Below are 13028 nucleotides of genomic sequence, written 5' to 3'. Positions count from 1 at the left end.
CAGTATGGTCATAGAACAGTATTACACAGGCCAATAGTTACAGTATTACACTGGCCAACAGTTACAGTATTACACTGGCCAATAGTTACAGTATTACACTGGCCAATAGTTACACTATTACACTGGCCAATAGTTACAGTATGGTCATAGAACAGTATTACACTGGCCAATAGTTACAGTATGGTCATAGAACAGTATTACACTGGCCAATAGTTACAGTATGGTCATAGAACAGTATTACACTGGCCAATAGTTACAGTATTACACTGGCCAATAGTTACAGTATTACACTGGCCAATAGTTACAGTATGGTCATAGAACAGTATTACACTGGCCAATAGTTACAGTATTACACTGGCCAATAGTAACACTATTACACTGGCCAATAGTTACAGTATGGTCATAGAACAGTATTACACTGGCCAATAGTTACAGTATGGTCATAGAACAGTATTACACTGGCCAATAGTTACACTATTACACTGGCCAATAGTTACAGTATGGTCATAGAACAGTATTACACTGGCCAATAGCTACAGTATGGTCATAGAACAGTATTACACTGGCCAATAGTTACAGTATTACACTGGCCAATAGTTACAGTATGGTCACAGAACGGTATTACACTGGCCAATAGTTACAGTATTACACTGGCCAATAGTTACAGTATTACACTGGCCAATAGTTACAGTATGGTCATAGAACAGTATTACACTGGCCAATAGTTACAGTATGGTCATAGAACAGTATTATACTGGCCAATAGTTACAGTATTACACTGGCCAATAGTTACAGTATGGTCATAGAACAGTATTACACTGGCCAATAGTTACAGTATTACACTGGCCAATAGTTACAGTATGGTCATAGAACAGTATTACACTGGCCAACAGTTACAGTATTACACTGGCCAATAGTTACAGTATTACACTGGCCAATAGCTACAGTATGGTCATAGAACAGTATTACACTGGCCAATAGTTACAGTATGGTCATAGAACAGTATTACACTGGCCAATAGTTACAGTATGGTCATAGAACAGTATTACACTGGCCAATAGTTACAGTATTACACTGGCCAATAGTTACAGTATTACACTGGCCAATAGTTACAGTATTACACTGGCCAATAGTTACAGTATTACACTGGCCAATAGTTACAGGATAACACTGGCCAATAGTTACAGTATGGTCATAGAACAGTATTACACTGGCCAATAGTTACAGTATTACACTGGCCAATAGTTACAGTATTACACTGGCCAATAGTTACACTATTACACTGGCCAATAGTTACAGTATGGTCATAGAACAGTATTACAGTGGCCAATAGTTACAGTATTACACTGGCCAATAGTTACAGTATGGTCATAGAACAGTATTACACTGGCCAATAGTTACAGTATTACACTGGCCAACAGTTACAGTATTACACTGGCCAATAGTTACAGTATTACACTGGCCAATAGTTACACTATTACACTGGCCAATAGTTACAGTATGGTCATAGAACAGTATTACACTGGCCAATAGTTACAGTATGGTCATAGAACAGTATTACACTGGCCAATAGTTACAGTATGGTCATAGAACAGTATTACACTGGCCAATAGTTACAGTATTACACTGGCCAATAGTTACAGTATTACACTGGCCAATAGTTACAGTATGGTCATAGAACAGTATTACACTGGCCAATAGTTACAGTATTACACTGGCCAATAGTTACACTGTTACACTGGCCAATAGTTACAGTATGGTCATAGAACAGTATTACACTGGCCAATAGTTACAGTATGGTCATAGAACAGTATTACACTGGCCAATAGTTACACTATTACACTGGCCAATAGTTACAGTATGGTCATAGAACAGTATTACACTGGCCAATAGTTACAGTATGGTCATAGAACAGTATTACACTGGCCAATAGTTACAGTATGGTCACAGAACGGTATTACACTGGCCAATAGTTACAGTATTACACTGGCCAATAGTTACAGTATTACACTGGCCAATAGTTACAGTATGGTCATAGAAGAGTATTACACTGGCCAATAGTTACAGTATGGTCATAGAACAGTATTATACTGGCCAATAGTTACAGTATTACACTGGCCAATAGTTACAGTATGGTCATAGAACAGTATTATACTGGCCAATAGTTACAGTATTACACTGGCCAATAGTTACAGTATTACACTGGCCAATAGTTACAGTATTACACTGGCCAATAGTTACAGTATTACACTGGCGAATAGTTACAGTATGGTCATAGAACAGTATTACACTGGCCAATAGTTACAGTATTACACTGGCCAATAGTTACAGTATTACACTGGCCAATAGTTACAGTATTACACTGGCCAACAGTTACAGTATGGTCATAGAACAGTATTACACTGGCCAATAGTTACAGTATGGTCATAGAACAGTATTACACTGGCCAATAGTTACAGTATTACACTGGCCAATAGTTACAGTATGGTCATAGAACAGTATTATACTGGCCAATAGTTACAGTATTACACTGGCCAATAGTTACAGTATGGTCATAGAACAGTATTATACTGGCCAATAGTTACAGTATTACACTGGCCAATAGTTACAGTATGGTCATAGAACAGTATTACACTGGCCAACAGTTACAGTATTACACTGGCCAATAGTTACAGTATTACACTGGCCAATAGCTACAGTATGGTCATAGAACAGTATTACACTGGCCAATAGTTACAGTATGGTCATAGAACAGTATTACACTGGCCAATAGTTACAGTATGGTCATAGAACAGTATTACACTGGCCAATAGTTACAGTATTACACTGGCCAATAGTTACAGTATTACACTGGCCAATAGTTACAGTATTACACTGGCCAATAGTTACAGTATTACACTGGCCAATAGTTACAGGATAACACTGGCCAATAGTTACAGTATGGTCATAGAACAGTATTACACTGGCCAATAGTTACAGTATGGTCATAGAACAGTATTACACTGGCCAATAGTTACAGTATTACACTGGCCAATAGTTACAGTATTACACTGGCCAATAGTTACAGTATTACACTGGCCAATAGTTACAGTATTACACTGGCCAATAGTTACACTATTACACTGGCCAATAGTTACAGTATGGTCATAGAACAGTATTACAGTGGCCAATAGTTACAGTATTACACTGGCCAATAGTTACAGTATGGTCATAGAACAGTATTACACTGGCCAATAGTTACAGTATTACACTGGCCAACAGTTACAGTATTACACTGGCCAATAGTTACATTATTACACTGGCCAATAGTTACACTATTACACTGGCCAATAGTTACAGTATGGTCATAGAACAGTATTACACTGGCCAATAGTTACAGTATGGTCATAGAACAGTATTACACTGGCCAATAGTTACAGTATGGTCATAGAACAGTATTACACTGGCCAATAGTTACAGTATTACACTGGCCAATAGTTACAGTATTACACTGGCCAAAAGTTACAGTATGGTCATAGAACAGTATTACACTGGCCAATAGTTACAGTATTACACTGGCCAATAGTTACACTGTTACACTGGCCAAAAGTTACAGTATGGTCATAGAACAGTATTACACTGGCCAATAGTTACAGTATGGTCATAGAACAGTATTACACTGGCCAATAGTTACACTATTACACTGGCCAATAGTTACACTATGGTCATAGAACAGTATTACACTGGCCAATAGTTACAGTATGGTCATAGAACAGTATTACACTGGCCAATAGTTACAGTATGGTCACAGAACGGTATTACACTGGCCAATAGTTACAGTATTACACTGGCCAATAGTTACAGTATGGTCATAGAAGAGTATTACACTGGCCAATAGTTACAGTATGGTCATAGAACAGTATTATACTGGCCAATAGTTACAGTATTACACTGGCCAATAGTTACAGTATGGTCATAGAACAGTATTATACTGGCCAATAGTTACAGTATTACACTGGCCAATAGTTACAGTATTACACTGGCCAATAGTTACAGTATTACACTGGCCAATAGTTACAGTATTACACTGGCGAATAGTTACAGTATGGTCATAGAACAGTATTACACTGGCCAATAGTTACAGTATTACACTGGCCAATAGTTACAGTATTACAATGGCCAATAGTTACAGTATTACACTGGCCAACAGTTACAGTATGGTCATAGAACAGTATTACACTGGCCAATAGTTACAGTATGGTCATAGAACAGTATTACACTGGCCAATAGTTACAGTATTACACTGGCCAATAGTTACAGTATGGTCATACAACAGTATTATACTGGCCAATAGTTACAGTATTACACTGGCCAATAGTTACAGTATTACACTGGCCAATAGTTACAGTATTACACTAGCCAATAGTTACAGTATGGTCATAGAACAGTATTACACTGGCCAATAGTTACAGTATGGTCATAGAACAGTATTACACTGGCCAATAGTTACAGTATGGTCATAGAACAGTATTACACTGGCCAATAGTTACAGTATTACACTGGCCAATAGTTACAGTATTACACTGGCCAATAGTTACAGTATTACACTGGCCAATAGTTACAGTATTACACTGGCCAATAGTTACAGGATAACACTGGCCAATAGTTACAGTATGGTCATAGAACAGTATTACACTGGCCAATAGTTACAGTATTACACTGGCCAATAGTTACAGTATTACACTGGCCAATAGTTACACTATTACACTGGCCAATAGTTACAGTATGGTCATAGAACAGTATTACAGTGGCCAATAGTTACAGTATTACACTGGCCAATAGTTACAGTATGGTCATAGAACAGTATTACACTGGCCAATAGTTACAGTATTACACTGGCCAACAGTTACAGTATTACACTGGCCAATAGTTACATTATTACACTGGCCAATAGTTACACTATTACACTGGCCAATAGTTACAGTATGGTCATAGAACAGTATTACACTGGCCAATAGTTACAGTATGGTCATAGAACAGTATTACACTGGCCAATAGTTACAGTATGGTCATAGAACAGTATTACACTGGCCAATAGTTACAGTATTACACTGGCCAATAGTTACAGTATTACACTGGCCAATAGTTACAGTATGGTCATAGAACAGTATTACACTGGCCAATAGTTACAGTATTACACTGGCCAATAGTTACACTGTTACACTGGCCAATAGTTACAGTATGGTCATAGAACAGTATTACACTGGCCAATAGTTACAGTATGGTCATAGAACAGTATTACACTGGCCAATAGTTACACTATTACACTGGCCAATAGTTACACTATGGTCATAGAACAGTATTACACTGGCCAATAGTTACAGTATGGTCATAGAACAGTATTACACTGGCCAATAGTTACAGTATGGTCACAGAACGGTATTACACTGGCCAATAGTTACAGTATTACACTGGCCAATAGTTACAGTATTACACTGGCCAATAGTTACAGTATGGTCATAGAAGAGTATTACACTGGCCAATAGTTACAGTATGGTCATAGAACAGTATTATACTGGCCAATAGTTACAGTATTACACTGGCCAATAGTTACAGTATGGTCATAGAACAGTATTATACTGGCCAATAGTTACAGTATTACACTGGCCAATAGTTACAGTATTACACTGGCCAATAGTTACAGTATTACACTGGCCAATAGTTACAGTATTACACTGGCGAATAGTTACAGTATGGTCATAGAACAGTATTACACTGGCCAATAGTTACAGTATTACACTGGCCAATAGTTACAGTATTACAATGGCCAATAGTTACAGTATTACACTGGCCAACAGTTACAGTATGGTCATAGAACAGTATTACACTGGCCAATAGTTACAGTATGGTCATAGAACAGTATTACACTGGCCAATAGTTACAGTATTACACTGGCCAATAGTTACAGTATGGTCATAGAACAGTAATATACTGGCCAATAGTTACAGTATTACACTGGCCAATAGTTACAGTATTACACTGGCCAATAGTTACAGTATTACACTAGCCAATAGTTACAGTATGGTCATAGAACAGTATTACACTGGCCAATAGTTACAGTATGGTCATAGAACAGTATTACACTGGCCAATAGTTACAGTACTACACCGGCCAATAGTTACAGTATTACACTGGCCAATAGTTACAGTATGGTCATAGAACGGTATTACACTGGCCAATAGTTACAGTATGGTCATAGAACAGTATTACACTGGCCAATAGTTACAGTATTACACTGGCCAATAGTTACAGTATGGTCATAGAACAGTATTACACTGGCCAATAGTTACAGTATTACACTGGCCAATAGTTACAGTATTACACTGGCCAATAGTTACAGTATTACACTGGCCAATAGTTACAGTATGGTCATAGAACGTTATTACACTGGCCAATAGTTACAGTATGGTCATAGAACGGTATTACACTGGCCAATAGCTACAGTATTACACTGGCCAATAGTTACAGTATTACACTGGCCAATAGTTACAGTATTACACTGGCCAATAGTTACAGTATTACACTGGCCAATAGTTACAGTATGGTCATAGAACAGTATTACACTGGCCAATAGTTACAGTATGGTCATAGAACGGTATTACACTGGCCAATAGCTACAGTATTACACTGGCCAATAGTTACAGTATGGTCATAAAACGCTATTACACTGGCCAATAGTTACAGTATTACACTGGCCAATAGTTACAGTATTACACTGGCCAATAGTTACAGTATGGTCATAGAACAGTATTATACTGGCCAATAGCTACAGTATTACACTGGCCAATAGTTACAGTATGGTCATAGAACAGTATTACACTGGCCAATAGTTACAGTATTACACTGGCCAATAGTTACAGTATGGTCATAAAACGCTATTACACTGGCCAATAGTTACACTATTACACTGGCCAATAGATACAGTATGGTCATAGAACGGTATTACACTGGCCAATAGTTACAGTATTACACTGGCCAATAGTTACAGTATGGTCATAGAACAGTATTTTACTGGCCAATAGTTACAGTATTACACTGGCCAATAGTTACAGTATGGTCATAGAACAGTATTACACTGGCCAATAGTTACAGTATGGTCATAGAACAGTATTACACTGGCCAATAGTTACAGTATTACACTGGCCAATAGTTACAGTATTACACTGGCCAATAGTTACAGTATTACACTGGCCAATAGTTACAGGATAACACTGGCCAATAGTTACAGTATGGTCATAGAACGGTATTACACTGGCCAATAGTTACAGTATTACGCTGGCCAATAGTTACAGTATTACACTGGCCAATAGTTACAGTATGGTCAGAGAACGGTATTATACTGGCCAATAGTTACAGTATTACGCTGGCCAATAGCTACAGTATGGTCATAGAACAGTATTTTACTGGCCAACAGTTACAGTATTACACTGGCCAATAGTTACACTATTACACTGGCCAATAGTTACAGTATTACACTGGCCAATAGTTATAATATTACACTGGCCAATAGTTACAATATTACACTGGCCAACAGTTACAGTATTACACTGGCCAATAGTTATAATATTACACTGGCCAATAGTTACAGTATTACACTGGCCAATAGTTATAATATTACACTGGCCAATAGTTACACTATTACACTGGCCAATAGTTACAGTATTACACTGGCCAACAGTTACAGTATTACACTGGCCAATAGTTACACTATTACACTGGCCAATAGTTACAGTATGGTCATAGAACAGTATTACACTGGCCAACAGTTACAGTATTACACTGGCCAATAGTTACACTATTACACTGGCCAATAGTTACAGTATGGTCATAGAACAGTATTACACTGGCCAATAGTTACAGTATTACACTGGCCAATAGTTACAGTATGGTCATAGAACAGTAATATACTGGCCAATAGTTACAGTATTACACTGGCCAATAGTTACAGTATTACACTGGCCAATAGTTACAGTATTACACTAGCCAATAGTTACAGTATGGTCATAGAACAGTATTACACTGGCCAATAGTTACAGTATGGTCATAGAACAGTATTACACTGGCCAATAGTTACAGTACTACACCGGCCAATAGTTACAGTATTACACTGGCCAATAGTTACAGTATGGTCATAGAACGGTATTACACTGGCCAATAGTTACAGTATGGTCATAGAACAGTATTACACTGGCCAATAGTTACAGTATTACACTGGCCAATAGTTACAGTATGGTCATAGAACAGTATTACACTGGCCAATAGTTACAGTATGGTCATAGAACAGTATTACACTGGCCAATAGTTACAGTATTACACTGGCCAATAGTTACAGTATTACACTGGCCAATAGTTACAGTATGGTCATAGAACAGTATTACACTGGCCAATAGTTACAGTATTACACTGGCCAATAGTTACACTGTTACATTGGCCAATAGTTACAGTATGGTCATAGAACAGTATTACACTGGCCAATAGTTACAGTATGGTCATAGAACAGTATTACACTGGCCAATAGTTACACTATTACACTGGCCAATAGTTACACTATGGTCATAGAACAGTATTACACTGGCCAATAGTTACAGTATGGTCATAGAACAGTATTACACTGGCCAATAGTTACAGTATGGTCACAGAACGGTATTACACTGGCCAATAGTTACAGTATTACACTGGCCAATAGTTACAGTATTACACTGGCCAATAGTTACAGTATGGTCATAGAAGAGTATTACACTGGCCAATAGTTACAGTATGGTCATAGAACAGTATTATACTGGCCAATAGTTACAGTATTACACTGGCCAATAGTTACAGTATGGTCATAGAACAGTATTATACTGGCCAATAGTTACAGTATTACACTGGCCAATAGTTACAGTATTACACTGGCCAATAGTTACAGTATTACACTGGCCAATAGTTACAGTATTACACTGGCGAATAGTTACAGTATGGTCATAGAACAGTATTACACTGGCCAATAGTTACAGTATTACACTGGCCAATAGTTACAGTATTACAATGGCCAATAGTTACAGTATTACACTGGCCAACAGTTACAGTATGGTCATAGAACAGTATTACACTGGCCAATAGTTACAGTATGGTCATAGAACAGTATTACACTGGCCAATAGTTACAGTATTACACTGGCCAATAGTTACAGTATGGTCATAGAACAGTAATATACTGGCCAATAGTTACAGTATTACACTGGCCAATAGTTACAGTATTACACTGGCCAATAGTTACAGTATTACACTAGCCAATAGTTACAGTATGGTCATAGAACAGTATTACACTGGCCAATAGTTACAGTATGGTCATAGAACAGTATTACACTGGCCAATAGTTACAGTACTACACCGGCCAATAGTTACAGTATTACACTGGCCAATAGTTACAGTATGGTCATAGAACGGTATTACACTGGCCAATAGTTACAGTATGGTCATAGAACAGTATTACACTGGCCAATAGTTACAGTATTACACTGGCCAATAGTTACAGTATGGTCATAGAACAGTATTACACTGGCCAATAGTTACAGTATTACACTGGCCAATAGTTACAGTATTACACTGGCCAATAGTTACAGTATTACACTGGCCAATAGTTACAGTATGGTCATAGAACGTTATTACACTGGCCAATAGTTACAGTATGGTCATAGAACGGTATTACACTGGCCAATAGCTACAGTATTACACTGGCCAATAGTTACAGTATTACACTGGCCAATAGTTACAGTATTACACTGGCCAATAGTTACAGTATTACACTGGCCAATAGTTACAGTATGGTCATAGAACAGTATTACACTGGCCAATAGTTACAGTATGGTCATAGAACGGTATTACACTGGCCAATAGCTACAGTATTACACTGGCCAATAGTTACAGTATGGTCATAAAACGCTATTACACTGGCCAATAGTTACAGTATTACACTGGCCAATAGTTACAGTATTACACTGGCCAATAGTTACAGTATGGTCATAGAACAGTATTATACTGGCCAATAGCTACAGTATTACACTGGCCAATAGTTACAGTATGGTCATAGAACAGTATTACACTGGCCAATAGTTACAGTATTACACTGGCCAATAGTTACAGTATGGTCATAAAACGCTATTACACTGGCCAATAGTTACACTATTACACTGGCCAATAGATACAGTATGGTCATAGAACGGTATTACAGCTGGCCAATAGTTACAGTATTACACTGGCCAATAGTTACAGTATGGTCATAGAACAGTATTTTACTGGCGCAGATCAGGCTGTACAGTATTACACTGGCCAATAGTTACAGTATGGTCATAGAACAGTATTACACTGGCCAATAGTTACAGTATGGTCATAGAACAGTATTACACTGGCCAATAGTTACAGTATTACACTGGCCAATAGTTACAGTATTACACTGGCCAATAGTTACAGTATTACACTGGCCAATAGTTACAGTATTACACTGGCCAATAGTTACAGGATAACACTGGCCAATAGTTACAGTATGGTCATAGAACGGTATTACACTGGCCAATAGTTACAGTATTACGCTGGCCAATAGTTACAGTATTACACTGGCCAATAGTTACAGTATGGTCAGAGAACGGTATTATACTGGCCAATAGTTACAGTATTACGCTGGCCAATAGCTACAGTATGGTCATAGAACAGTATTTTACTGGCCAACAGTTACAGTATTACACTGGCCAATAGTTACACTATTACACTGGCCAATAGTTACAGTATTACACTGGCCAATAGTTATAATATTACACTGGCCAATAGTTACAATATTACACTGGCCAACAGTTACAGTATTACACTGGCCAATAGTTATAATATTACACTGGCCAATAGTTACAGTATTACACTGGCCAATAGTTATAATATTACACTGGCCAATAGTTACACTATTACACTGGCCAATAGTTACAGTATTACACTGGCCAACAGTTACAGTATTACACTGGCCAATAGTTACACTATTACACTGGCCAATAGTTACAGTATGGTCATAGAACAGTATTACACTGGCCAACAGTTACAGTATTACACTGGCCAATAGTTACACTATTACACTGGCCAATAGTTACAGTATGGTCATAGAACAGTATTACACTGGACAATAGTTACACTATTACACTGGCCAATAGTTACACTATTACACTGCCCAATAGTTACAGTATTACACTGGCCAATAGTTACAGTATGGTCATAGAACAGTATTACACTGGCCAATAGTTACACTATTACACTGGCCAATAGTTACACTATTACACTGCCCAATAGTTACAGTATTACACTGGCCAATAGTTACAGTATGGTCATAGAACAGTGTTACACTGGCCAATAGTTACAGTATTACACTGGCCAATAGTTACAGTATTACACTGGCCAATAGTTACAGTATTACACTGGCCAATAGTTACAGTATTACACTGGCCAATAGTTACAGTATTACACTGGCCAATAGTTACACTATTACACTGGCCAATAGTTACAGTATTACACTGGCCAATAGTTACAGTATGGTCATAGAACAGTATTACACTGGCCAATAGTTACAGTATGGTCATAGAGCTCCAGCACTATCAGATTGTATCAACATAGAACAGTATGGATATGTCTGATCCAGTCTGTCCCAAGAACGGCGGAGGGACAGGAGCCGTGCACAGCTTCCTAGAATCACAGTCATGACATTACAAGGAACCATACAGTGTCTCAACCAACCTCCATCCATTCACATCTCTTCTAATACTCCTCCCTCTTCAAATTACTCTCCCTTAAAAACACATCCTTTCACATCTCTTCTAATGCTCCTCCCTCTTCAAATTACTCTCCCTTAAACACATCCATTTACATCTCTTCTTATACTCCTCCCTCTTCAAATTACTCTCCCTAAAAACACATTCATTCACATCTCTTCTAATACTCCTCCCTCTTCAAATTACTTTCCCTTAAAAACACATTCATTCACATCTCTTCTAATACTCCTCCCTCTTCAAATTACTCTCCCTTAAAACACATCCATTCACAGGGACTCCTTCGTGACATCAATAATTTGCCCACAGGGAAGGATATGTAATTTAGCGGCAATTCATTTGTTTATAGAGCTAATTAATCACAGACTGGCACGGTAAACAAACCACCACAGCTGTTGGGGAAGAGGAGAGATGGTGACGGGGTGGAGGACGCCGACAACTGAACATATCAAAACACTTTTGTAGTTGGATGGAAATGATCCAACCATTACGTAGAAACGATGTTGAACATAACAATAAACTACATTTATCAATCTGACTCCATTATTATGTGAATAAATGCAGCAGGCCCTGTGCGTCTCTAGAGGATGTAGTCAAGGCCGTGCATCACCTCTCACTATCACTACAATCAACGTGTCTGACTTGCACCTTACGTAGTTATTCAGAGACTATGTATAAAAAAGCTGATCCTGGCGACCAATGTTCTAGAATTCAATTATTGAGGTCAGCAGATCAGCGATGTCAGGATGGAACCCAAAAATGTGCTGTGTGTATAGTATATAAAATAACTATCAATAGACCTACTAAATTATAAACGTATAGTCAGATAATAACTCTGTAAAACAAGGAATTTACTCAATTCAATTAATAGAATTTATGGTCACGAAATAATTAACACTCAAAAAATTACTGTGTACGAAATACATTATACATTAGAGACTAGTCAGAGTACAAGACTATCACCAATAGGCTAAGACTTAACGTGGTTACACGTGTCTTCAGTTCAGAATACTATGTGTGTGTGTGTGTGTGTGTGTGTGTGTGTGTGTGTGTGTGTGTGTGTGTGTGTGTGTGGTGTGTGTGTGTGTGTGTGTGTGTGTGTGTGTGTGTGTGTGTGTGTGTGATACATAGCTTGCTAACAAGTTCTGAAAGTATGAACAAATTTTCAGTCCTTTTAACAAAATTTCAGGCAGAAACTCACCCCCAA

Source organism: Salmo salar, chromosome 19 (assembly GCF_965601325.2).
Source record: "Salmo salar chromosome 19, fSalSal1, whole genome shotgun sequence".
NCBI lineage: Eukaryota > Metazoa > Chordata > Actinopteri > Salmoniformes > Salmonidae > Salmo > Salmo salar.
This window is presented reverse-complemented; position numbering follows the sequence as displayed.